At 46.4% G+C, this 25893-nt stretch overlaps 1 protein-coding gene across 2 annotated transcripts in view; it reads right to left on the bottom strand.

Annotated features, from left to right (window-relative positions):
- BRCA2 (BRCA2 DNA repair associated) overlaps positions 1 to 25893 on the bottom strand; it is a 480797-nt gene that overhangs the window by 91467 nt on the left and 363437 nt on the right. The window lies entirely within an intron of this gene.

Raw genomic sequence — 25893 nt, 5'->3', positions numbered from 1 at the left:
ACCTTACTCAAAGAGCCGATATAATACTGCTTGCCCAACCATGGCATCAGTCTTCCAGGTAGAATCCAAATACAAATGTTTGGTGAAGGTATGGAAGAGATTGTTGCTCTGCAAATGTCCGGTAATGTCACTCTGGCAAACAAAGGTGTGGATGCTGCCATTTCTCTTGTAGAATGCACCATAATCTTTGCTTACAATGACCTGCCTGGTTTGTCGAGGCAAAAAGTAATAGCTAGAGAAACCCAATGAACAGTCCTGTTCTGTGACAAAGTGCAACCTTTTTTAGGCAAAGCAAATGATATTAGAAGCTGGTTTGAGTTTCTAAAAGTCTTTATTCCATCTATATAAACCTTTAAATATTGTCCAGAAAATGTAGAACCCTTTAAGCCCTGCATAAGGATTTAAAAAAAAATTGTCAACACAATTGGTTCAATCAAATGGAACAAAGTTGGGACTTTCACATTACATTTGGGATTAGTTCTCAAAATCCCTTCATCATCTTTGAATTGCAAAAAAGAATCAGTAACCATAAAAGCTCATTTGGGTTGCTGAAGTGAGGGCCAAGAGATGGGCCATTTTCCACAACATATATTTTATGTGTGTCCTATGAATAGGTTCAAATAGACTTTTCATGAGTTGTGGTAGAACTGTATATTAATTGCCAGGTCACTGGGGGAATCTTCTAAGGAGGAAAGACTCTGAAAAGACCTTTCATGAACTCTCTAATTAGTCTGTTAGACCACATAGAGGCTTCGCCCCTCTCTCTCCGAAACCTTGAAATTACCGCCAAATGAAGTTTGTGCCAGGCCTGACTTCGCTAGGTGAAGTAGGTAAGGTAGTAAGTGTTCTGGAGAACATTTAAAAGGATGTAGATTGTTATTGACACACCGATAGCAAAATCAGCTATGTCCTCACATATAATATAAAGCACCCTGCATTAGGGCTCCAAGGCGTGCTGTAGGGGTGGCTTACATAGAGTATATGCAGTGCACAGGGGTTGGGCACACAGTGAGTGTGCCATGTGTGTTTTCAGAATGGTTTGCACCATTTCACGTAGCTTGCAATGGCTCTGCATGCAATTTGAGTTTGGGTCGAAAAGCATTTGTACTAGGGAAAAAAGTGGGGGTGACCATGTCACAAAAGGGCACTATCCTACATTCCTCTTTACAGACTTGGTTCTGTGCTAACTGGATGCCGCTTCACAAGTTCATACTGGAGGACCTGAGGAGATGGAAGCTTCTCCATATTTCCTGGTTGGGTTGTATAAACATGGTGAAGAGGAATATCCTCTTGTGCTTGTTATACTTATTCCAGTCTCTCCCTACACCCATCCAAGCCGATGACATCAAGTCCATGCAGAGGGATCGCCGAACCTTCATCTGGAAAGGAAAATAACCCTGCATTTCGAACCGCAGGGGCTTCATGTGTCCTAACCTTTTAGACCATTATTGGGCTGCACACCTGCGCTTCATCTCTGAGTGGGTGGGCAGGGATAGAGGAAAACACTGGCTATTTGTGGCCCGGACGGTGGCCTGCAGGCAGCAGTGAGAGCTTGTCTGGGTCTTGAGACAACATCGCCGCCTAAGTGCCTACCTGGTGACCCTGACTCACATGGTCCTCGAAATCTGGGACTGACTGGCGATCAGGAGAGGGCTTTTCTCCCCTATCACCCCCGATTGCGGACTCTACCCTGGCCCTCCCCCAGACTCTTTCCCGCACTGGGAAAAGGGTGAATGTAGGAACCTGCAGGATCATTTTCAGGGGTTGACAATCAAGCTCTTTGAGTAGTGTAAACACTAATTTACTGATCCTGATACATCCCGCCATCACTACTTCCAGCTCCGCCACTGGGCTCTATTCCCCCCAATGCTGCAGGTGCCACTATCTCTCTTACCACCTTTGAACCCTTAGTACGAGGCTTTGAGGGATCCAAAGGTCTCATTTCTAAAATGTATAGTGTTCTACAACAATCCCGCCTACTTTCCTGTCACCCGTACCAAACTAAATGGGAATTGGATAGTACCCTGGCATCTCCCAGAAACAGTGGGAGCATATCCAGAACATATTAGGGTTTCCCATACCAGTGGATTATTGCACAATCAGCCTAGGTATCAGGTCGGTCACACTTGAGGCAGCGACCCATGCAGATTGGTACCTGGTCCACTGCATGACTGGAGCAGTGAAACAACGTATAGCTTTAGTTTGGAAAACCATGTTTGCTCCTTCAGCAGCGGCTTGCCTTACTCGGCTATGGTATACTTTGATTATGGAACAGGTGTTGAACAAGATAGCAATTTCTAAAAAGAGATTATCTCGCCTCTGATTGACTATATGTCACAAACGGAATAGCTGTATTTCTGGCCTCCTATTGACCGTGCCCTCCATCTGTTCGATTGAAGGCCTCCAGTGGCTCTGTGGTGTACCCCTAGACATAGAAAGCCACTAGTATGTATGGGGGTTCTCCCCCCTCACTTGTGCCCCCCCCACCCAGATAGTTTGCTGGAGGATCTCTTCTCCCCTTCCTTTTGGCCCGGGGTTTCCCCCTTTCTCTCCTTGGTTGGGCTTGTTGGCACACTGGCCCTTTGTCTGTACATAGCGAGGTGGGGTTTGCTTACTCTTCTTGGGATGCCCCCTCATGACCCAATCATTGCTTGGTATCCCATGGCTTTTTCCTCTGTTGAGACTCTCCTGCATTTAGCATCCCTGGTCAACACATATTTAGTCTATTGCAATTGCGTCCAGGGTGGCGACTGATGTTACTGTAATGCGAATGTATGCTTTCAGCTTGTTCATGAAATGGCACCGACATTGAATCTTTTACTATTTCGTTCTTGCAAGGCACTGTCTGTTGAAAATGTAATAAACAGATTCTGAGTAAATAAGAAAAACACAATACACTTTCTTGCACAGCACTTTTTCCCAATTTTCAAAAATAAATGGCTATAATTTGGCTAATTTCTCAGCTTTCACCAGGGAAATCCACAAACATGAGAGGGAAAAAAGAGACAAATTAGGTCTGGATACATTTGTGAAACAAAGGTTATGAACTCAAAAGCTAGAAGTGGCCCAAACGGTAAAAAAAAGCACAGTCCTGGGGGCGAGAAAGCATCAATTATTGGGGTACAATGATTACACATGGAGCAATATGAAAATCTCTTTACTTCATAAATGAAAGCTTTTTTGAACCACACTGACCCTGAACTAAATAGGCTCTGGGTGCACTCAAATCTGGCTGTGAAAAAAGGCCAATCCTAGGCATAACCAAAAAGACTGCAGGCTGCGACTACCTGAGGGCTGTGAACAGGGCATGGAAGGTAGTCAAGCATGCCCTCTGGACAGGGTGTAATGCATGGCTTAAAAAGACATCTTGAAGCCAGAGTGATAATGGAATAGCTTTATGCTGTACTGTGGCCTTGCGGAGTCTGCAGACCTGGGACAGGGTGTACAGCACGGTAGCAGCCACACTATGAACAATTGCCATTGGGCGCAGGGTCAAGACTGATTTGCATGTGGCTGGGTCCAAACTGGAATGGCAGGGTGAGCCAAAAAACGATGGATTTAAACCCAGATCTCCGTACTGGGGTGAATGTATGACATTGTTCTGCATTCTGTCCATCAATACTTCTTTTTACACTTTGAACAATGCCCTTTAACTATGTTAGAGCAAAACCAAAAAGAGTGCGTAGAGATAGGAGAACAGTTAAAGTTGAATGGAGGTTCTAGAATCTACCACACCATTGCAACCAGCTAACCCAGATGCCATACATTCTCCCTCTTAATACATAAGACCCTGTACAACAGAAAAAGAACCTAACCCCATGGAGAAAAAAAAATAAAAACAAAGAAATGTGACAGAATACAGAAAAAAACCTATTATAATAAGAAATAGTTACCAACATGTGACAACCTTCACCCTATAACAAAATCTTTAAACTTCACAATTACTACCGGGTACAACATTGTCAGCTTGAACCACAACATCCTCAGACGTCACATCATCATTCACCAATTGCTCATCCTTATGCAACAACCAAACATTTGATTTAACCATATCCTCGTGAAAATTCTTATCACGTTTCCAAGTTAAAACCTTGATATATCTAGATATTCTTCCAAAGTGCCATACCGCCCCAACACTCAAAAGTGCTGACTTTGAGTAAATGTCTCCCATGATGCCAAGCTTGACCCTCACCCAATCACCTTCACCAAATGCAACTCTCTTACACCATGTTTCTTGTCATAGTACTCTTTATTCACTCTCTACACCCTCAACAAGTTCCCCCTGACAACAGAAGGTGACCATTAACTTTGTAGTTTCATATTCATACACACAGAGTTGTCCTTAGTAATTGGTTTGCTACCTCTCAAGATTATGAAAGCACTGTAACCAGTCAAGGTAGGAGTGATTCTATTCACCAAAATCGTGCTCCCAAACTTCTTTTCCCACGCCAGGCCTGCATTGATAGCAGCTTGCACACTACCTATGATCACTCAAATATACAGTTTCTCTGCATTGTTTCCAGCAGGGTGATAAACTGGTGTGTGTTTCCCTTTAATACCATTCCTAGATAAACATTTCTCCAACTTGTCAGCAATAAATTGGAGACCACTGTCAATCAATAAAGATTTGCGAATCTCCTCTCTCAAGAAAATGCTCTCAAGAAAGGTAACCACTGTGGCCGAGTCCACTTTATTATAAATTTCAAACTCCAGCCATTTAGAATCGAAGTCCAAGGGAACAATATTGTATTTAGGTACACCCCAAGAGTCTAAACTTGGCCCAAGCAATAACCAACTCCTCCCTGGGTGGTGCCCTGTAAAAGATTTTTACAGGGCACTACCCTGTCACCTCTCAAAATGAACAAGTCATCACTTAAAGATAACTCATCCTTGAGTTGCCAAATCTTCCTGCATTCTTCAGGCAACTTGTTCTTGCAAGGCCAACCACATGTGAGGTGCCCCATCACTATCTCTAAAGTATCAGCACTGTACGTACCCAGAAACCAGTCCTCTCCTATAATTGCATCACTGTTCTCAATGACCACTGCAACACTTTACTCATTCCATTCACTTCCACATTGTTCATTCAATGGTACAGGACATCTGCTTAAATAATCCGCCACCTCATTTTTTCTACCAGGAAAATAAACAGCATACACAAAATCAAGAAGTATCAAAGTCATACTGGCAATACGAGGTGTGTTACCATAACCACACCACCTGTTAAAACTTTCACAAGAGGCTTATGATCAGTGCATAGTGTAAACCTTGAACGTCAAATACTGCCTACATTTCTACACTGCCCACACAGCTGCCAATATTTCCTTCTTGATCACTGAAAACTTCTCATCTGGAGACAGGGAACGAGAACCATATGTCACAGAACACTTAAAACCTCAGCAGAAATCTGTGTTAAAGTAGCACCTAATCATTTGCCACTGGCATTAGTAGTCAAAACACTCAGAGCAGTGGAGTAAAACCCTGAAAGTAACTGCAGTACAGATGTCCTGTTTAATGTGTTCAACTCTTGACGCTTCTTCAAAAAATGCCTGAATCTGTGTTTTTATAGCAAAATTCGTCACAAATTTAGGATAAAAATCCAACAATCCAAGGAAAGATGTGACTTCCTCTTTACAAGTAGGTGCCAGTGAATTACTAATAGATTCAATAATATCTCTTTTATGATAAATACCCTCTCTACTAACTTTATGTCCACAGTAAATCATCAAGTTCATCACAAACGTGCACTTCCTCAGTTCAGCAGTCAACCTTATGGCAGCTAGACTTTCTAAAACCACTTAAAGTCTGTGATTATGTTCTTGTTTGTCACTACACATAACAAGTATATTATCCTGAAAGTATGTTAATCCCCCCAGACCCTTGTCCAACAGATGCATAAGACGCTGAAACACTGCTGCGGCCATCCCAAACGGTATGCACACAAACCTGTAACACCCAAATGGTGTAATGACAGAAGTCAAACTCCTGCTAGAAAGTTGAGGCAGAATCTGATGAGAAGCAGAAGTAAGATCAATTGTAGAAAAACACTTAACACCCATAGTTTTTGCCAGGAGGCCATTGATCTTGGGGAGTGGAAACGTATCCTCCACAATACTTTAATTAAGATCTTTAAGGTCAATGCAACCTTATCTGCCCGTTAGATTTCCAGGCTACAACCAAGGATGACAGCAATTCAGCACTCCCAACTGGTTCAATAAATCTACTTCTCTTCAACTTATCTAACTCCTTCATCACATCATCTCTCACACTCAGGGGTGTATTCCTCACCTTATGACACACTTGTTTGGCCACATCCTCCAACACAATCCTGTGCGAAAATCCCCGCAACTTCACCACAGTGCCTGAGAAAACTCCAGTAAGCTGTTTTTGCAACTCCTCCTCCATGTGAATCACAGGCTCTCCCAATAACAAAACCTGATCTTTGCTGTTGGGGTCCAGGGTGATGCATAAAGCCCATTGATTCATTCAAACCAGAACAGAGGGAGCCTTCTCGACCACATACAATTTTTCCATGAGATTCCCTGCTCCTAAATTCAAAAGATACATACGTATACCCAGCAATGAGAAGTCTTTCACCTGTTTAGGTAACCAGATGTACATCAGTAGGAGCTAATTCATTACCTAAGACTTTTGCAAACCTGTCATCTCAGACTGAGTGCTGCACAATAGTATAAGGCGATCCCAAGTCAGCCGCAATTAGTATATGCAGCCCGTCAATTCTCATCCTACATAACAGTTTTTTGAGAACCATCACATCAATAGCCAATACTGTGCCATCAATGCTTAAAATGCTATCCCCACACAACGACTTATCCTCCACCACAGGCTCTGGATAAGGATTACCATGGCATTCCCATTCTTTTTTCTGCAAACCTTCAAATAATGACCAGTAATCCCACGAAAAGACCATTTTGACTTTAACGCTGAGCAGTTTTTGCCTCTAGCCAAATTATCCTTATTTCCACATCTAAAACAATTTGGGTGTTTGTCACTTCCTGAAATGTCGGTCCCAGTCTTGGGAACAAAACCCTTTCCAGACAGTTTACCAATTCTTCTTTTTCTCACAAGGAGTACTTGAACCGTTGCCCACAGACTCTATTTCCTCTGAATTCTTTAATGAAGCCTTAGCAAATCTTTTGGACAGCTCCACCTTCTTGACAATGGAAATAATCTCATCAAACCCATAGCTTCTCTGAAATACTAGAAGTATTAGTATGCATAATGATTTTGTTCATCATGCAAGAAACTAATTTTGCAAGTAATTGCCAACTTAAGTGCTGACATATAATCTTCCACCGTTTCCAATTTACACTACCTCCGTTGGAAAAAATTGTATCTGTCAATGGCTGCACACAGAGACGGTTGGTAGTAGCAGTCCAAATCCTTTCATGCATTCTTAAAAAAATCTGTATCTACGTCCACTCTTGGTTTCTTTTCCGACTATTAACACATAAGCCTTCATATTTTTCTTCCTGGCAGGGGTAAATTCCTCAACTTCCTCTTCCATAGCTGAAATACAGTTGAGAAAAGAATCCTTCCAGTCTGCCCATTTCATTTGGGGTTCGACAGGGCAAAGAAGAAATGGAATAATGGAGTAAAAGAGAAGGTTTGGGTACAAATGGTGGTGCACTGCAACCGGAGAGTACAAGTACAAGGGAGCGACAAAGACACCTAAATACATGCTCCCCACAAAGGTGTGCGTGGCACCGAGTACACACGTAGTGTCAGTACAGCGTAACTACAGACCAATTAACAGTATAGCTTAACAGTGTACTGGTCTGCGTATCACCGTTACACACACAATGGCCTCAGACATAAAAACAATCCCACAGTACATACCAATAAAATGTCAAATGGTGAGCATATCACCATGGAATACGGAAGGTACCTTCAGATGTAGAGTCTCCCCAGTACATATCACAATGAGGGTATGCACATTGCTGCTAGACACATCAACTGGGTGCTGCTCTCCATGGCAATCAGCCACATCAATAATTATGTGGTGTCTGGAGCTTTGGCCAACCCAAGATTGCTACGATGTCCCTTGCGTAGCCTCAGGGAGCGTAGTGTATGAGAAGGCGTGTGGCGCAACGTTACTGCGCACGTAAAGGTAGCTTTGGCCCTATCCAAGATGGCTATGATGTCCATAGCATGGCCTACAGAAAGTGTAGTGTACGGGTAGGTGTGCGGTGCAACGTACCTGTCCATGTGAAGGTAGCTTGAGATTGCGCTCAAGGGTGTGCAGTGAGCAGCTGGCGGTCACCGTACAACACAAGCCAAATTTACACCTGATCTAATCAAGGCTTCCCAAGGTTTGTGTGGGGGCTCACCAAGGAAGTACTAGGTCACAGAACTTCATCAAAAGAAATCCCCCTTTTTTCCGAATGTAGCAGCGTCAAACTTGCTTGCTCTTACCACCGCAGTGGATGCCCAAAGCTGACCCTCCAGTATACTACCGGGAATGGGTATGCTGCTCGTTGCAAAATTTGTAGAGATACGGGATCAGTTAAAGTTGTTTGGAGTTTTATTATAAGAGCAAGCAGAATAAGCTCCATACCCTTCAAGTACAGCTTCCAACTTCTTACCTACAATGATCCCTACATTCTAGATTCTCCCACACCATTTCAAACAGCTAACCCAGATGCCAGAAGTCATTGACAAAACTTTGTTACACAACTGTCATCACTAAATAGAATGCTTCATAAGAAAACAAAACATTCCCCTACAACCCTCAGCTGAAGTGAAGTTATAATGACTGTCAAAAATTGAGAATTATCCACCATAGTGAGATTTGCAACAATAACTCTCCAAATGCGCTGCTTTTAACCTCGGACCTGATCTCACAGATTACATCACAAAAGGCATCAATGTCCAAGTTTTTGGTCCGAGCACCAAACTGCAAGTTCATATTCTGTACTGCCTAGACTTGCGTGTAAACAGGTAAAGAGTGGATTGAAACAGGCTCTGGTATTTAGGTACAGCTGATTTAGAGGAAGTGCTGAGCTCAACACCTCTAGTGAACACCTTCAGGTACGCCAAGGGTGAATTTGGTATGTTTAGTAATGCACAGGCACAGCGGTATCAGATCTAAGATGCAGCCTGTAATGATTTCCCAATCTCAGGTACCATGATCAGTTCAGTATATAGGGATTTAAGACAAAGGCTTCACCACCCTTCCTGGGGATTACCTGAAGCTCAATCAACTCCGTTCCCATTTGGGCAGTAGCTATATAACTTCATCTGGTATATAAAGATTTTGTAAAACCTGGAAATTTCTAGTTCCAAACAAAAATCCCTCTGAGCGGATAATGGAAACATGAAACAATTGATTCACCAAAATTCCAGGAGTAGAGGGGGGCGTGGCTAGCAGCCAACGATGGCGGCCGCAGCTTAGGGGAGCTCCCACAGTAAGGCGGCATCCCGCATTAATCCGTCGACATTATCCGTTACATTTATCACTCTGCCGGGGCGGACTGGCTTGGGCGACCGTGCGGCATTAAACGCAGCAGTTTCGGGACCGCGGCGGCCCGGCAACCGGCGTACAGGAAAGGTGAGAGGAGGGGCCTACTGACCTCCTCAGAGCAGCGGAGTGGCCGACAGATTGCACCCGGGCGGAAGTGGAGCATCGGCGGGCATCACCAGCCGGAAGTGTCGGACCTCCGACCGCATCGATTACAAGGACCCGAACCGCCGCCGCAGACTGTGGACAGATCAGCGGATGATTGTTAAAGAAGGTGCGGCCGCGAGAAACGAGCACAGGACGCTGCGGGTAGCGCCGCGGCTAGAGGGGCGGAACCGCCATCTTGGGCTACGGCTCGGTCCTGAGGGCGGCGGCCCAGAGTGTCAAGCACAGGACGGCAGTACAGGTACGACTGCGGCAACGGGGAGGAAGACATCGGGGGTGAGAGGGGCCAACAGCGATCTCAGCAGGCCTTCCGGGAATACCACCAGCGGGGCGCGAGGAACTCCGGGCCGGTGCACCGCGAGGGACTGGACACCCCTCATCCCCCCCCCCCCCCCCTCCCCATCCCATCGCTGGAAAAGTGTATAATCCTGACAGCTTGTGAAGCACAGAGTGGACTTGAGAGGCAGGCTCCGGACCAGTGATACGCTGACACGCCGGGCAGCTCCGGCAGCAGGCACCATATACTCTATTTAAACCAGCCATTAATTTGTGTATCATCGCATGGTCCGAAGGAGTATACGCTGTGACACGGCCCAGGAGTGGCGGCGAAGGGTGCATTGCACTGCACTTAATATTTGGAAGAGGGCGGGGGAGACACCCCAGTCGCCAACTGACTACACAAAATCCTGATCGAACCTGTGCCGCTCTCGGCTGACAGACCGGGAGCCGGGTGCATGCAAGAGGTGGCCTATATCATACACAGTGTAGTGGTTGCCGCGACTGCGACACAGTTACCCCATAGGAATCACGAGTGGTCTTCCTCCATTGGCCAGGTGGCACGCCCCTGTTGGTAAAACAGCACGGACACGGGTGATACATCATGTCGAATAGAGGCCCCAGACACGGCTCAACACAGGCTAAATTGGACAAATTCGCCTTTGAAAAACAAACTCCACCCCAGGAACAGCGCAAGCCTACGGGAAAAATGGCGGATACCGAAGGATTGAAGAAAGCTACCCTGGACGATGTTCTAGCAGCATTGGCTCGGGTGCAGGAGACAGTAGGGACGACGGCAACTGAAGTCACTCTGATACGTGCGGACCTCCAGAAGATGAATGAGAGGGTGAAGCAAGTCGAAGTGGTGACCAAGTCCTTGGTCGAGGACATATCAGACCTACAAATCGAAATGGGTAAATTGCAAGTGGACAATAAATTACTTATAGAAAAGCTGGACGACCAGGAAGGACGCTCCCGGAGGAACAACGTCCGATGCCGCCTGCTCGGGGAGATGCTCTCCCCCTACGCGCAAGTACTCTGGTTTTGGGATGGGATAAGCACTCTGCTCAGTTGGGGAGGCGGGCAGTTGGAAGTCCGTTAAGCAGGGGGGCAGGGAGGGGGGTGTGGGGGGGGATTGTTTTGGAGTTGTTCGGAATACACAGGTTTGGTCGAGGAAAATTGTGATGCACTTGGGCAGTTTAACGACGATTGGATATACACAAAGAAGGTCTAGCTCCTCTATGAGGATCCTATGCAATTTACTGAATAGCTGAATAGATAGCTTTTGTGCTCTGACTCAGGTTGGTTACACTAATACTTTCATAACCGCGAATGGCAGAAGACACTCCACTCACTACAGAAGGGGTTGACCCAGGTCCGCGAGGCCTGTCCCTAAAAATACTGACATGGAATGTGCGAGGGCTGGGTGATAAGGTGAAACGGGGACTAGTGCTTACCGCGCTGAAAAGGCAGAAACCCACAATAGCACTACTACAAGAGACGCATTTAACAGGGGGGGGGGCATCCAAGGCAATGGATAGGAAAGGGTATAAAATGGTAATTCATTCCGAATTTACATCCGGATCTAGGGGAACGGGTATCCTAATCCAAAAGTCCTCGAAATTCATTCCATTGCAAACTAAGACTGACGATCTGGGTTGCTTCGCTGCACTGCAGGGACAGTGGGAGGGTAGGCTCCTTAATTTGGTTTCGGTATACATTCCCCCTGCACTCCACTCAGTGCAGCTGCCGAAACTAGCAGACTTTTTACTGACCCTTCCTGAGGGGGATGTTATTCTTGGGGGAGACTTCAATGCCATTACAGATACTCAACTGGATAGATTCCCGACGACGCCTCCTGCAGGGGGGCCCTCCCGCTTCCAGCGCTTTCTGACGGCTATGGGCCTAATCGACATATGGAGACACACCCACCCTCAGGCTCAACAATACACCTTTCACTCCGCGGTACACGGCAGCATGTCGAGAATTGACCACTTCCTGGCCCTAGGCAATGGCATCCAACATAAGGACACCATAGAAATTCACCCCAGGGGCATCTCGGACCACTCCCCGATCACACTGACGATATCCACACAAGAGAAGGCACGTACACGGGTGTACCCCATACATGCTTAATACCTTAAGATTCCCCAAGTCCGTAAGGCACTCAAAAAGATGACGACATTGTATTTCACTGAAAACACGGGTTCAGTGCGCTCCTTAGAGATCATATGGGAGGCATACAAGACAGTATTAAGGGGCCAAGCCATAAACTCAATTACAGGCTACAAAAGGGAACAAGCTCAAGAACTGACCAAATTGGAATTAACACTACAGGAATTGACAACAGCACATGAATTGCACCCCACCCCGGCCTCGTCCCACACACTTAACCTCCAACAGCAACTTTACACTGACCATTTACGAACCCAGGTTAAGGGGCATATAGCTGACACACAGAATAGGATTGATGAGGTGGGAGACAAGGCGGGCAAGATGCTGGCGTGGCTCGATAAGAGAGGATGCAGTTCTAGAGGAGTTCAACAAGTGAGGGATAGCCGGGGGGTGCTACATACGAACCCGGAACAAATATTGGAGACGCTCGCGACCCACTTCGAAGGGGTCTAAACCCCTGAGCGAATAGTAACACCTGAAACGGCCAGAGCGGCGTTAGAGCGAAATTGAGGTCCAGACGCTTCCTTCGGAGGTGGCAACAGAGTTAGATGCAGATATAACTGAAGATGAGATCCAACTGGCTATAAATGCCTTGAACCTGGGCAAGGCGCTCGGACCGAATGGCATACCTATAGAATGGTATCAATCGGCGCCGGAGAGCCTAAGTACACATCTACTAGCAATGTACAAGGAGTGTTTAGAGAAGGGAATACTAACACCAGATCAGAGACTGGCCACGATAGTAGCTATCCCCAAGCCGGGGAAACCACCAGAGGAATGCTCCTCATACCGGCCCATTTCGCTGCTTAATGCAGAAACCAAAATCCTTGCCAAACTCTTGGCGACCAGAATTCTGCCTCATCTGCCCAACCTCATACATCCGGACCAATCCGGCTTTATGCCACATAGAAATACAGCGCTGAATCTGCGCAGACTACATGGGGCGCTGGCTAGAGCGGACTCGATATCGACATAAGCAGTGATCTTGACCCTGGACGCCAAAATGGCCTTTGACCTCGTAGAGTGGAATTACTTGTTTGAGGTCCTGTCTCGTTTGGGGTTCGGCCTCAAGTTCATTGCTTGGATTAGGTTGCTGTATGCAGACCCGGTAGCGCAGGTGGTGGCGAATGGCCATATCTCGCGATCGTTCCCTCTGGGGAGAGGCACTCGACAGGGCTGTCCCCTCTCGTCATTGCTATTTGCAATTTCCCTGGAACCACTAGCCACCTTAATAAGGACCTCCCCGCTACTGACGGGGATACGTTGGGCGGAGGGCTGGGAGGACCGGCTTTCCCTCTATGCAGATGACATGCTAGTATACTTAACAGACCCGGAACATGGGGTACCGGCGCTCTTACATCTCTGTGACAGCCATGGTACAGTATCGGGGTATACGTTAAACTGGAGCAAGTCTGAAATGTATGTCCTGAAGGGTCCGGCTCCAGCACTACCGTTGGAATGCCCCCTAAGGGCTGCTGGATCTTCCTTTAAATGCTTAGGTATCCATGTTACGAAGGACCCAGCGGAATTTATGGATAAAAATCTGGCACCTCCTATGGCGCGACTTAAACAAGATGTTAAGTTTTGGGCGGGACTGCCTTTAACACTACTGGGGAGGGCAGCGCTATACAAAATGATGTCCCTGCCCCGGTTTCTATATATACTCGAGAATACCCCCTACCCGGTGACTCCGAGATTCTTTCAGAAAGTCGCAGCATTGGTTTCAACCCTGCTGTGGGGGAACCTCCCGGCACGCATTGCGCAAACCAAACGGCATAGGGGCTGGTACGATGGCGGAATCGCGCTGCCTAATCTGAAATTGTATTATTGGGCGGCACAACTGAAACCCATCAACCATTGGTTGCATACTCCGCAACACGAACCGGCGTTTCGAGCGGATAGGGCACAACTGGGCACGGTTAGTCTACTGGCTCCGTTGTACGACCAGAGCAAACTACGCAAATTGGTGGGGCCCACTAGACTAACTGCGACGCTGTGGCATACGGCGACAGCGGCATTAGGATGGAAGGGGAGAATGACCAAACTTACTCCACTGTGGGACTCTCGAGCCCTGGGTAACATGAGAAACAGCAGGGGCTTCTCACACTGGGATACTATAGGGATATCCACGGTGGGGGATCTCTGGGAAAGGGGAGGTGTGATACCTTTTGACAGGCTGAGGGAGTTATACGACATGGGAGAGAGGGAATTGTACAGGCACATACAGATACAACATGCATTGCTCGCAGTCATACCCCCCGACACTGAGTTGCCGGAATCATCCCCGCTTGAAGACCGCCTTCTCACGGAGTTTATGATTGAACGTGCGACATCACTTACATACCGTAAACTACTTAACAACCTGCCGGACCCAATGACCCTAGTGAAGGAGAAATGGGAGGGTGACACCTGTGAGATGGACGAACAGGAATGGAACGAGGCGATGGCGTCGACCAAGGAAGTAGGCATCTCCGCAAGATTGAGACTAGTGCAACTAAAAGTTTTACATAGAGTATATTACACTAGGACAATGTTACACCGCATTAATAGAGCACAACACCCTTACTGCCTTCGTGGGTGCGGGGAGGTGGGCACGTTTTACCACACTATATGGGACTGCCCCTATATCCAGGAGTTCTGGAGACAAATAATGCGTACACTTTCACAGGCGCTAGAGATCTCATTGCTACCCGAACCACGAAGGTGCCTATTAAACGTATGGGAACCTACTGACCTGTCCAGACACGGTCGACTCTGGGTCACAGTGGGCTTGATAATAGCGAAACGAGATATCGCACAGAAATGGGGAGCGGCAGAAGTACCAACAAAGACACAATGGTGCCTTAACATGGACAGAGTTATGGTGACAGAGAGAGCGGTGTACTCTAGCAGAGCATGTCCGGGGAAGTGGAATAAAATCTGGACCAAGTGGAACGTGTATAGGGGAGAGATTTGTGATCCCTTACCGGTAGATGATCAGGACTTGTCGGATGAAGAGGGGGAAGAGGTGTAATAAACCTCACAGATACATGAGGGCAGGGGGACCACGGAACTTAGCTTCACCAAGACACTATAGGATAGGCTCGAGGGTTAGATAAGAAGGGAACCAGGGGAACTGCGTCCGAGGGAGCCTGACCACTCCCACGAGCAGTCCTTAATGGGGGGTTGGAAGAACCAGGTGGTGGGGACTCTGGGGAGCAGCCTCTGCACTTAGTTGATGCGACTGATTAGACACAATGCTTGACCATAATGTGATTCCTCGTGGTTCTTTGTTTTGTTGTTGTTTAAAAAATAGAAAACCAAAAACATGTACTAATAGGCAGAATAATGACTGTACTGTACCTTTTATTCGATGCAGTTAAGGGGCGTTGCATAAAATACCGTACGGATCCCAGTCTGATTTCACCGCATGTTGATGGCAAGATTGTGATGGCGGCCGGCCCTGAGGGTGGTAGGCCTACAGCTGTGTAAACTTAAAGGTGCAATAAAGGTTTTTGGGAAAAAAAAAATTCCAGGAGTAATGGAAGTGACCTCACAACACGCTTTTTGACCTCAATGATGTCTGGTAGGTGACATCATATGACCTTTGACCCTGAATCCCAGTAAATGACTGTAGCCTAGTGTAACTCAAAAACACAAAGTATTGCTATATTATAGGGGAATGCACAAAATCGAAACTTAAAAAAAAAAAATAGCGGTCAGGCCACTTATGCCAATTTGTAGGGACTATAAATAGCAAATAAACTATGTTGCTGGCTTGAGTTTCATTCGTAATAAATGTTGATTTATTATCACTTCTAATGAACTATCATATTGGGGAGTACAGAAGTGACAGTCTGTTCGAAAACATAATTTTTCACATATTCACAACAATGGTCCGTGACAATATGGACTGTGGCAACGTGCAAAATGTGTATTCTTTCAAATCTTTTTTTATTATTAACTGGAAGTGTAATCTCCCAGTGGGATTTGCATAAAGTAATTAATGCTCATACAAACACTGAAGCAATGTTTACCTTTTGTGCTTGGTAATGCGTTTTCCCTCTTGAATACGGGGTTGCCAGGGGCAAGCTAGGGGTTGCAACTGCAACCTCTAAATGATGCTCATGAGCACGGTTCCCAATAAGCAGCGCGGCTGCGCGCCGCACACTTCTGTAGCCCCGAGCGTGCATTGCCAGGTGTGGAGCGCGCGCACACAGTCCACCCCGCAAGAGTTTTCGCGTCACCGCTTTTAAAAGGCGACGGTTCCCAATGAGCCGCACGGCTGCGCGCCGCGCACTTCTGTAGCCCAGAGCGCGCATTGCCAGGTGTGGAGCGCGCACACACAGTCCATCCCGCAAGAGTTTTCGCGTCACCGCTTTTAAAAGGCGACGGTTCCCAATAAGCCGCACGGCTGCGCGCCGCGCACTTCTGTAGCCCAGAGCGCGTATTGCCAGGTGTGGAGCGCGCGCACACAGTCCATCCCGCAAGAGTTTTCGCGTCACCGCTTTTAAAAGGCGAGCGGCGCGAAAAACTGGCATTTCCTGATTGCGGTGGAAAGAAGACTGCGAAAGTGTTCACCTTGAAGTGGCAGGTAAGTTTTACAATGTGGGCACTTGCTTTTGCTGCTAGCCCCAGCAGTGAGAACCTGCCGCAGGCGCTTTTGGATTCAGCTGAAGGGCACAGGAGAGGTGACGCCGCCAACGAGACCATTTATATGTAATTTATTTAAATAGAAACCCCGCGGCCGTGATTAGTGAAGAGTGACACTCTATTGTATATAAACAGCGCCGAGCAGGCTGAGGGCTCTTAGCACTCATTAGTGGCAGACATGCAGGAGGCCACGGGACAGCGGCGGGTGGTGCTGGGGGTTTTGTGGTGGGGGCTACTTTTCCATATGCCATCTGAGCAGGAAACAGCTCAAGGACGTTTAGTTGCATCCACGCTCGGGTGAGCGGGTTCACGACCTTAAACGTAATTTAGAAGCCATCCCTCTTTTAGAACAACTCTAAGTGTGACCATCCATGTGCATTCGGGATTTTGTCCTTTACACAGTGCAGAACCTGTGCAGGAAGCAATCCTTGATGAGCGCAGAACGATCCCAAACCAAGTAGGCTTGACTGCCCTGATCCATTCCGATCTCTTGTTGGTGCTCGACACAGTCTTGCACACAATTCTGCTGTCTTAACGTTATGAATGTGGAATGTATGCAAATGCCCTCAGCTGGCTAGAGTCTTATCTTAAGAGCGGATTTGAGTGGGTCATATACCATCTTTTAAATCAGCCACTAAAATACTAGCCCAGAGGGTACGGATGACTCCAACTTAGATCAGTGTTTGTATAGCTCCTCTAATCATGCTTATACATCTATCTGTTCAGCCGCTCCCACCTGACACAAATGAGCCCACTGATACGAACAGGTGAAGGTATTTCTGTGTTACTCTTATTCTGTTTCATCTGTTTGTGTAAAGGGCAGAGCATTGAGGTCCTTCCTTGATAGCACTTTCACATTCACAACGACAACCACAGAAAAATATATTCCATGGAGGAGGCTTTGCCTCCGCCTTGGAATGCTGAGGTCACTTCCGCCAGGCCTGAGGTTTACAATACAGACACCTACTGATGCCTCTTTGATTGTGTTCTGAAGTCAGTGGAGTGTGGAGTAGAGGCAAAAAGCCATTAATATTGGTTACTTTTTGCTTTTGGGGATATATATTAGTGTCTTTGAAAGAATAAAAGTGCTGTGATTTGTTACATCTAGAATTTTTTTCAATCGAAGTGACATTCCTAGCTCCCAGCACCACAGCGTACATTTTCAAACTAATATGAGTAAGGGTTTTGTGTCTGAATACAGACTGCTGTATAGGTCTCATAGCTCTCATTTCAGTACATATTAGGAGGGTGGTTGATATTTTGGATCGGCCCTTACAACAACTAAATTAGTACACACTTTGAGTCTTGATATATTCCACTTTGTGCTTTTAGTTTATAGCAGTGAAGGAGTCCTCCTGCAGGATTACAGCTGGTGTGGTTTGTGGCACACTAGCAGAAGCAGAGGAATAGCTTGCAGCCAAGCTCAGAGCAGGGCTTGCTAGTTTTGTGTCTTCTGATATAACATTTATTGCAAAAAAATGTACACCAGACAATTGTTTATTAGCAGGGTAACCAAAGATATTTAAGGGAGAGGATGTATATTTGGGGAGAGGATGTAGCCTAACGGCTAGGGCGGGCGACTTCAAATCTGGGGAACAAGGTTCGAGTCTCTGCAATGTCGCTCAACATCCTGTGATTCTGGGCAAATCACTTAATCTCCCCGTGCCTCACAAAAATGAATGTTTCCTCATGAAACACAACTGGTGCTCATGTAAAGCGCTCTGATACCCGATTTCGGGTCAAGTTTGTGCTATATAAAACTTCAAAAGAACAAGGATTGATGACCTGTCATGTCACTTCCATACTTCTGTTGCTTATGTATTTTCACATGGTGGCTAACAGGCGTAGCCATTTCATATCCTCACAACCAATCTTTCACTCTTTGTAACTCCCTAAATGAATGAAGTCCTGCTTTACGCTGCGAACACAACAGTGTACATCGTTCGCTCATCCAATTACTTCACATTGTCCGAAAACATTGCAGGAGGTCGTCATAATCTCCCATTGGACTACAGACTCTCTCTGTACCAGGGCGTTCCTCACCGTATGACAGAAAGATTACAGGAGGTGCAAAATGCTGCAACTTGGCTGATCCAAACGGGCATTTTAAGTGGGATTAAAAGACGGTTGATTTTTTGGCTGTGCTGTTTGTAAACGGGTTCAGAGTGGAAGGTGAAACCCATCTAGACATCTTTTGGATTTATAACATTACTTCCCAAATCCAAACCTGCCAACCACTGCCTATTGCTTAGTCTGTAACTTGTCTGAAAGTTTAACTAACACAGAAATTAGCGTGAGGTGGAGGTCTTGGTGGTGCAGCAGTGCCCAAAGTGAAGGGGGTGGGGGGGGGAGTGAGCACATTGAGTACCGCCTAAAATGTGAGTTGTGCTGCATGGTTACACACACACACAGACAGAGACACACACAGACAGACACACACAGACAGACAGACAGACACACACAGACAGACAGACACCGACAGAGACACACACAGACAGACAGACAGACACAGACAGACGGACAGAGACAGACACCGACAGACAGACACACACAGACAGACAGACACAGACAGACACACACAGACACACACAGACAGACAGACACACACAGACAGACAGACAGACACAGACAGACACACACAGATAGAGACACACACATACAGACACACACAGACACACACACACAGACAGACAGACACAGACACAGACAGACAGACACAGACAGACGGACAGACACACAGAGACAGACACCGACAGACAGACACACACACAGACAGACACAGACAGACAGACAGACACAGACACACACACACACACACACACAGACACACACACAGACAGAGACACAGACAGAGACACACACACAGACAGACACACACAGACAGAGACACACACAGACAGAGACACACACAGACAGAGACACAGACAGACAGACACACACAAAAACACAGACAGACAGACAGACACACACACAGACAAACACAGACAGAGACACACAGACAGAGACACACACAGACACAGACAGACACAGACAGACAGACACACAGACAGACACAGACACAGACAGACCGACATAGACAGACACAGACAGACAGACAGACAGAGACAGACACAGACAGACCTAGACAGACACAGAGAGACACAGACAGACAAAGACAGACAGACAAAGACAGACAGACACAGCGAGACACACAGACACAGACAGACAGACACAGACAGACACACACACACACAGACAGAGACACAGACAGAGACACACACACAGACAGAGACACACACAGACAGAGACACACACAGACAGAGACACACACAGACAGAGACACAGACAGACAGACACACACAAACACAGACAGACAGACAGACAGACACACACACAGACAAACACAGACAGAGACACACAGACAGAGACACACACAGACAGACAGACACAGACAGACAGACACACAGACAGACACACAGACAGACACACAGACAGACACAGACAGACAGACAGACACAGACAGACAGACAGACAGAGACAGACACAGACAGACCTAGACAGACACAGAGAGACACAGACAGACAAAGACAGACAGACAAAGACAGACAGACACAGACAGACAGACACAGCGAGACACACAGACACAGACAGACAGACACAGACAGACAGACACACACACACACAGACAGAGACACAGACAGACAGACACACACAGATAGACACACACACACACAGAGACACAGACAGACAGACAGACAGAGACACACACAGACACACACAGACACACACGGACAGACTGAGACACACAGACAGACACAGACAGACACACACAGACACACACAGACAGACACAGAAAGACACACAGACACACACAGACAGAGACACAGGCAGACAGACACAGACAGACACACACAGACAGAGACACACACACAGACAGAGACACACACAGACAGACAGACACAGACAGACACACACAGACAGACAGACACGGACAGACAGACACAGACAGACAGACAGGGACACACACAGACACAGACAGAGACACACAGAGACACAGACAGACACACACAGACAGAGAGACACACACAGACAGACACACACACACACAGACACACACAGACAGACACACATAGACACACAGACAGACAGACACACACAGACAGACAGACACACACAGACACACAGACAGACATACACACAGACAGACACACACAAACAGACAGACAGACACACAGACAGACACACAGACACACACAGACCGACAGACAAACACAGACAGACAAAGACCCTTAACGTGGCACTGTATGTGTGAAAATGCACCATCTTTTCACTTTTTTAAGTAAACGTTTGGGGTGACATTTGGCACTGCATGCGCGGTCTGGCTCCTAGCGCACATAGCCATGGTTGCAGCGCACAGAGACCCTACACTGCCACACACAGAGGAAAAAAATTAGAGGGAACATTGCTCATGAGTCCCCAAACAGGGTCGCATAAGTAACATTAGATATTGGAGACTTCAGCACAACATTTGGTCCAGAATCCCTTTCATCCAGGCACGTGAGTTTGAGTAACGTGAGCACGTTGGTGGCCTGGAGTAACGTAAAATGACAGTACTGATTCCTTTAGCTGCCTCAGCTGAATTTCAGCACAACAGATTCAAAACAAGCATTAGAAATGCAATCGGGCTCGGATTTATTTGAGTTTGAGCTAATGGCATTGTAAATGCCAATGTATTGTTGCTATGTGTTATGGAGTGTGTTCATGTGGTGTGTACTGCCAGTGATCTCCTTGTGAGTGTGAGAATATTGCACCGTTACTGCCTGTGATGTCCTTCTTGTGAGTGTGAGAAGCTTGCACCTCTGCTGCCTGTGGTCTCCTTGTGAGTGTAAGAAGCTTGCACTGCTGCTGCCTGTGATGTCGTTCTTGTGAGTGGGAGAAGATTGCACCTCAGCTGCCTGTGGTCTCCTTGTGAGTGTAAGAAGCTTGCACAGCTGCTGCCTGTGATGTCCTACTCACTACTCTACTCTACTCACTACTCTGCACTCACTACTCTGCACTCACTACTCACTACTCTACTCACTACTCTACTCACTACTCTGCACTCACTACTCACTACTCTACTCACTACTCTGCACTCACTACTCACTACTCTGCACTCACTACTCTGCACTCACTACTCACTACTCTACTCACTACTCACTACTCTGCACTCTCTACTCACTACTCTACTCACTACTCTACTCACTACTCTACTCACTACTCACTACTCTGCACTCACTACTCTGCACTCACTACTCTGCACTCACTACTCACTACTCTGCACTCACTACTCTACTCACTACTCTCCACTCACTACTCTACTCACTACTCACTACTCTACTTTCTACTCACTACTCTACTGTGTGCCTGTGGTGTGTATGTGTGTGCGTCAGTCACAGTCGGTGCAGGTAAGAACTCAGGGTGGGGAGGGTAGGTTGACAGACGATGGAATAGGACAAAATAAATAAATAAATAAATAAATAAATAAATAAATATAACTACTTAACTTGTGCTTGCCGCATTGCCGAGTAGGTGATGCGGCGAGCACAACTTAAGTGGTTTTCTTTTTTATTTTTTTTATTTTCCCTTACTCGTTGTTTGTTGACTTCCCCCTCCCCCGCCCCGGCTAACCGCTCTTACCTGCACCGGTCACGACTGGTGTGTGTTTGTGTGTGTGCATCTGTGTGTGGGCGTATCCCTGCAACAATGGATAGAACGAATGTGGCCCTCACACTTTACAGGAGACCCATTATTTATCAAGGTTTTGCGTCGCACTTGTGCCCTGCAAGGGAATGCTAGGGCGGTGCAAAACTGAAAGGAGACTTACCAAGCCACACAAGGCCGCTTTGCGTGGCCCTGCGTGGCTTGATACACTAGAGTAACGTGGCGCAGCGCACTCAGAAAGAGGAAAATGCTTCGTAGAATTGCTTTTGTGCAGGAAGGTCCTGCCTTCAATGCGGGCACCCTTGCACCATGGTGTAAGGGCGCCCGCGTTGGCGCTAGGGAGCAGTTTGTGCGGCAGCGCAGGCTGAAAGCAGTAATGTGCCATACAATGTTAAATACAGCGCTTTCCTGCCTCTACCTTTCACGCAGCGCTGAGGCAGCTGCGTTACGTGGCTTGAAATATGGATACATATGGGCCAGAGATATCCACACACAGTACATGTGGCCCTCGGGCTATGCACGCGGTGTATGCAGGGATTGCCTTCCTCTTATGTGCACAGTGTTAGCACAGGGGTTCTCTGCTTTCCTTGGATTATGCACACCGAGCATACACAGAGGCCTACCTGGTCCTCGCGTTATGCAGAGTGCACGCGCATTGAATATCTCGCATTATGTATGGAGTTTACAAATGGGGCCATGAATCGCATGCACAGGGTGTATGCACCTCATTATGAGGGACGCGTGGGCGGTGTGCGCTTGTGTCTGTTGTCTTTATATTATGCACACAGTGTGCGTGCGTGCGCGTGCGTCCATGCTCGCGCATAACGATGCAGTATGCCCTCCGTATACCCACGGCTTGCACGTGTATGAACCCAGGCGGTATACCCCTTCCTACTATTAAACCAGGCAGCACAAACATCGTATCTTGTAGCCCACGGATCACACTTTCCCCACCGAAAAGTGACGTCAAGGCGCCCTGGTGGGTGGGGGAACATTATATGCTTAACAGCATCATCGGCAGAATTCGGTTTATATGCCCCCTTATGGGCCGCGTTCCAATCTTCCTGCCATGATGATAATCGCAGAGAGAGAAGGTATAAAATAAAACTGTGAGGAGACTCGAAATCGAGAAACTAATTCCTCAATAAGGCGGTATTTACGTGTAAATGAATGTTTTGCTCGAAAGAACGTCGTGTGTGCTTTAATCCCACATACACTGTACCCACCCCACAGATACGTAATCCTAATCAATAAAAGGTTCAGCCAGGGGTTCAGAAGCAAGCAGGCTGTAAATAAACGAGTTTATAAAGTAATAATCCATAAACACACCCTCGAAATAGGCACTGCACGAAACCAAATCACAGATCACACATGGCAAAATAGTATGCGGGGCTGCCGGGACTGAAACACGTTACTTCCTGTTCCACATCACTTTTAAAGATGACTTAAAATGCAAAATAAAACACCTTTCCACGCATCCATGTTAGAAAAGGGGCCCTGAATAAATGCCCAAAAGAGTCAAACACGTAAGTGCAGAGACGCGTGTGTTTTCCAAGGCGCCCGCGGCTGAGGCAGCTGAAGGCTTGGGATGTCACGCCCCAGTCCGTCCTTTCTTGATTCCACTTCAAGGCGCTTTATTTCACTTTCTGTAACTCGTGTTCCTTTATTTCTCGCTTGGAGGTTTTATATCCGCCTTTTCTCCTCCGTGTCCTGTTTTTTTCTCATCTTTTCTCTCTTTCTCCCCCTTTCGCTCGCTTGCTTCAAGTTAAAATCTGATGGTGGGGTATCCTTTACGTAAGCGACCGGTGGAGTTACAGACTCTCGCAAATTTTAATTCAGGACTTTACTTGCATGTTCACGCAGTCGTGTTTCCAGCCAGAGTGAAGGGGTTAAAAAAGCAGAGCTTGAATTTCCCAAACACATCTAGTAAAACATTGTGTGAGTTGGAATAAAACTACTTGCCACTGTACATCAAATAGAATACAACAAAACGCAAATATATACTTTTATTGACGATAGTGAATTGAAAGACTTCCTGTGCCCGAAGCTTCCCTTCTTTATTAACGAACCTGAAGAAACACTTCGAGGCGCTCTTTTATCTGTTATTTCCGACGTCTTCCCCTTCAGAAGGCGCTCGGCGAGAAACCACCCTCTGCCCCTGCATTGTGTTTTATTTCATTTAAAAGCGAGGCCGATTCCTGTCGGAGTCGTTCAACAGTTTAATTTTTTTTCGCTCATTTCCCAAATGTATTTTTTGCTCTTCGTAAAAATGTTTCGAGCGGCGCGGCTCGCAGCGCGGTGATTGTCAGTGCGCTGTTAATTAAACAGCAAGGCTTAAAGTATTGCTCAACTATAGAAATAATAATCTTATTAATAATTTCAAAGAAAAATTACTTTAAAAAATATTATATTCATAATAAAAACAAAACTAACAGCACTGACGTTAATGATGATTCAAACTTCTTTCCATTATCTCCGCTGTGAACGCGGCACCCTGACAGCTCCTAATTAAAATGAATGGACTGCCGTGCGCGAAAGGTAAATGTTAAACGCGCGCATGATACATGCAATGCAATGGTGAACGCGCTCGCACCATCTGGATTGCATTACACGGGCACTCTGACAGCTCCTAATTAAGATTAATCACTCTGCCGTGCTCGTTCGCGCACAGAATATGCCATGAAACTAACATCAATGACGGACGAAAAGTAAATATAGCCTATCACGTCAAGGCTACTAAATAGACAGCACAGCGAAGACGAATCACTAGGCAGATGCCATAAAACACTAAGGAATGTGTCTGGCCAGAGCCCTAGAGATACTTTTTTTTTCTTTAACATTAGGAGCTCGAAGCTCCACCCCACTTCGTGCTGCGTAGGCCGAGCCCTAAAAATTATTATGTAAGGTTTCCTAAGTATGAGATGCGAACTCTGCAGTTCAGAATTTGAAAACTGTCCTCCACACTAAATGTACTGCTTGATACCACTGTAAACGTCAGGAAGCAGAGGGAGGCACTGTTTTCTTTCTAAATCCAATAGGACGTGGAAAAAATCTTCCAATAAGAGAAAATGCAAATCGAAAATGTATTGCCAACAGGGAAAGATTTACTGTAGGCAGAAAATCACAAACTGGGAGCAAACGAATGGTGAAGAACATGTACTCGATAGGGATTGGGAGTTAAGTGAATGACCTGTGGAAGTTTTTTTAAGAAGGCAACTTTGTTTTGAACATGGTTTCTAATCTTGAAAGTGACAGCTGGCATTTCCAATCAGTTTGTGTTTTGTTTTTCGTCAGCACAAGGAATATTATAACTGGAAGTTATCAGTAAACTATTCAAGTCTTAATGTACGTGGTGAAAACTGTTCATCAAGCTATTCTGCTTTGTGTATAAACACCTTAAAAGTGTCTCATACAGCTATAGTTAAAGTGTCGCAATAAAAACAAATGTGAATACCAAACAAAGGATAATTTAATTATTTTTA

This window comes from Lissotriton helveticus, chromosome 8 (genome assembly GCF_964261635.1).
Source record: "Lissotriton helveticus chromosome 8, aLisHel1.1, whole genome shotgun sequence".
Taxonomy (NCBI): domain Eukaryota; kingdom Metazoa; phylum Chordata; class Amphibia; order Caudata; family Salamandridae; genus Lissotriton; species Lissotriton helveticus.
Note: the sequence above shows the minus strand (reverse complement) of the source record. Positions and strands in the feature narration are given on the sequence as shown.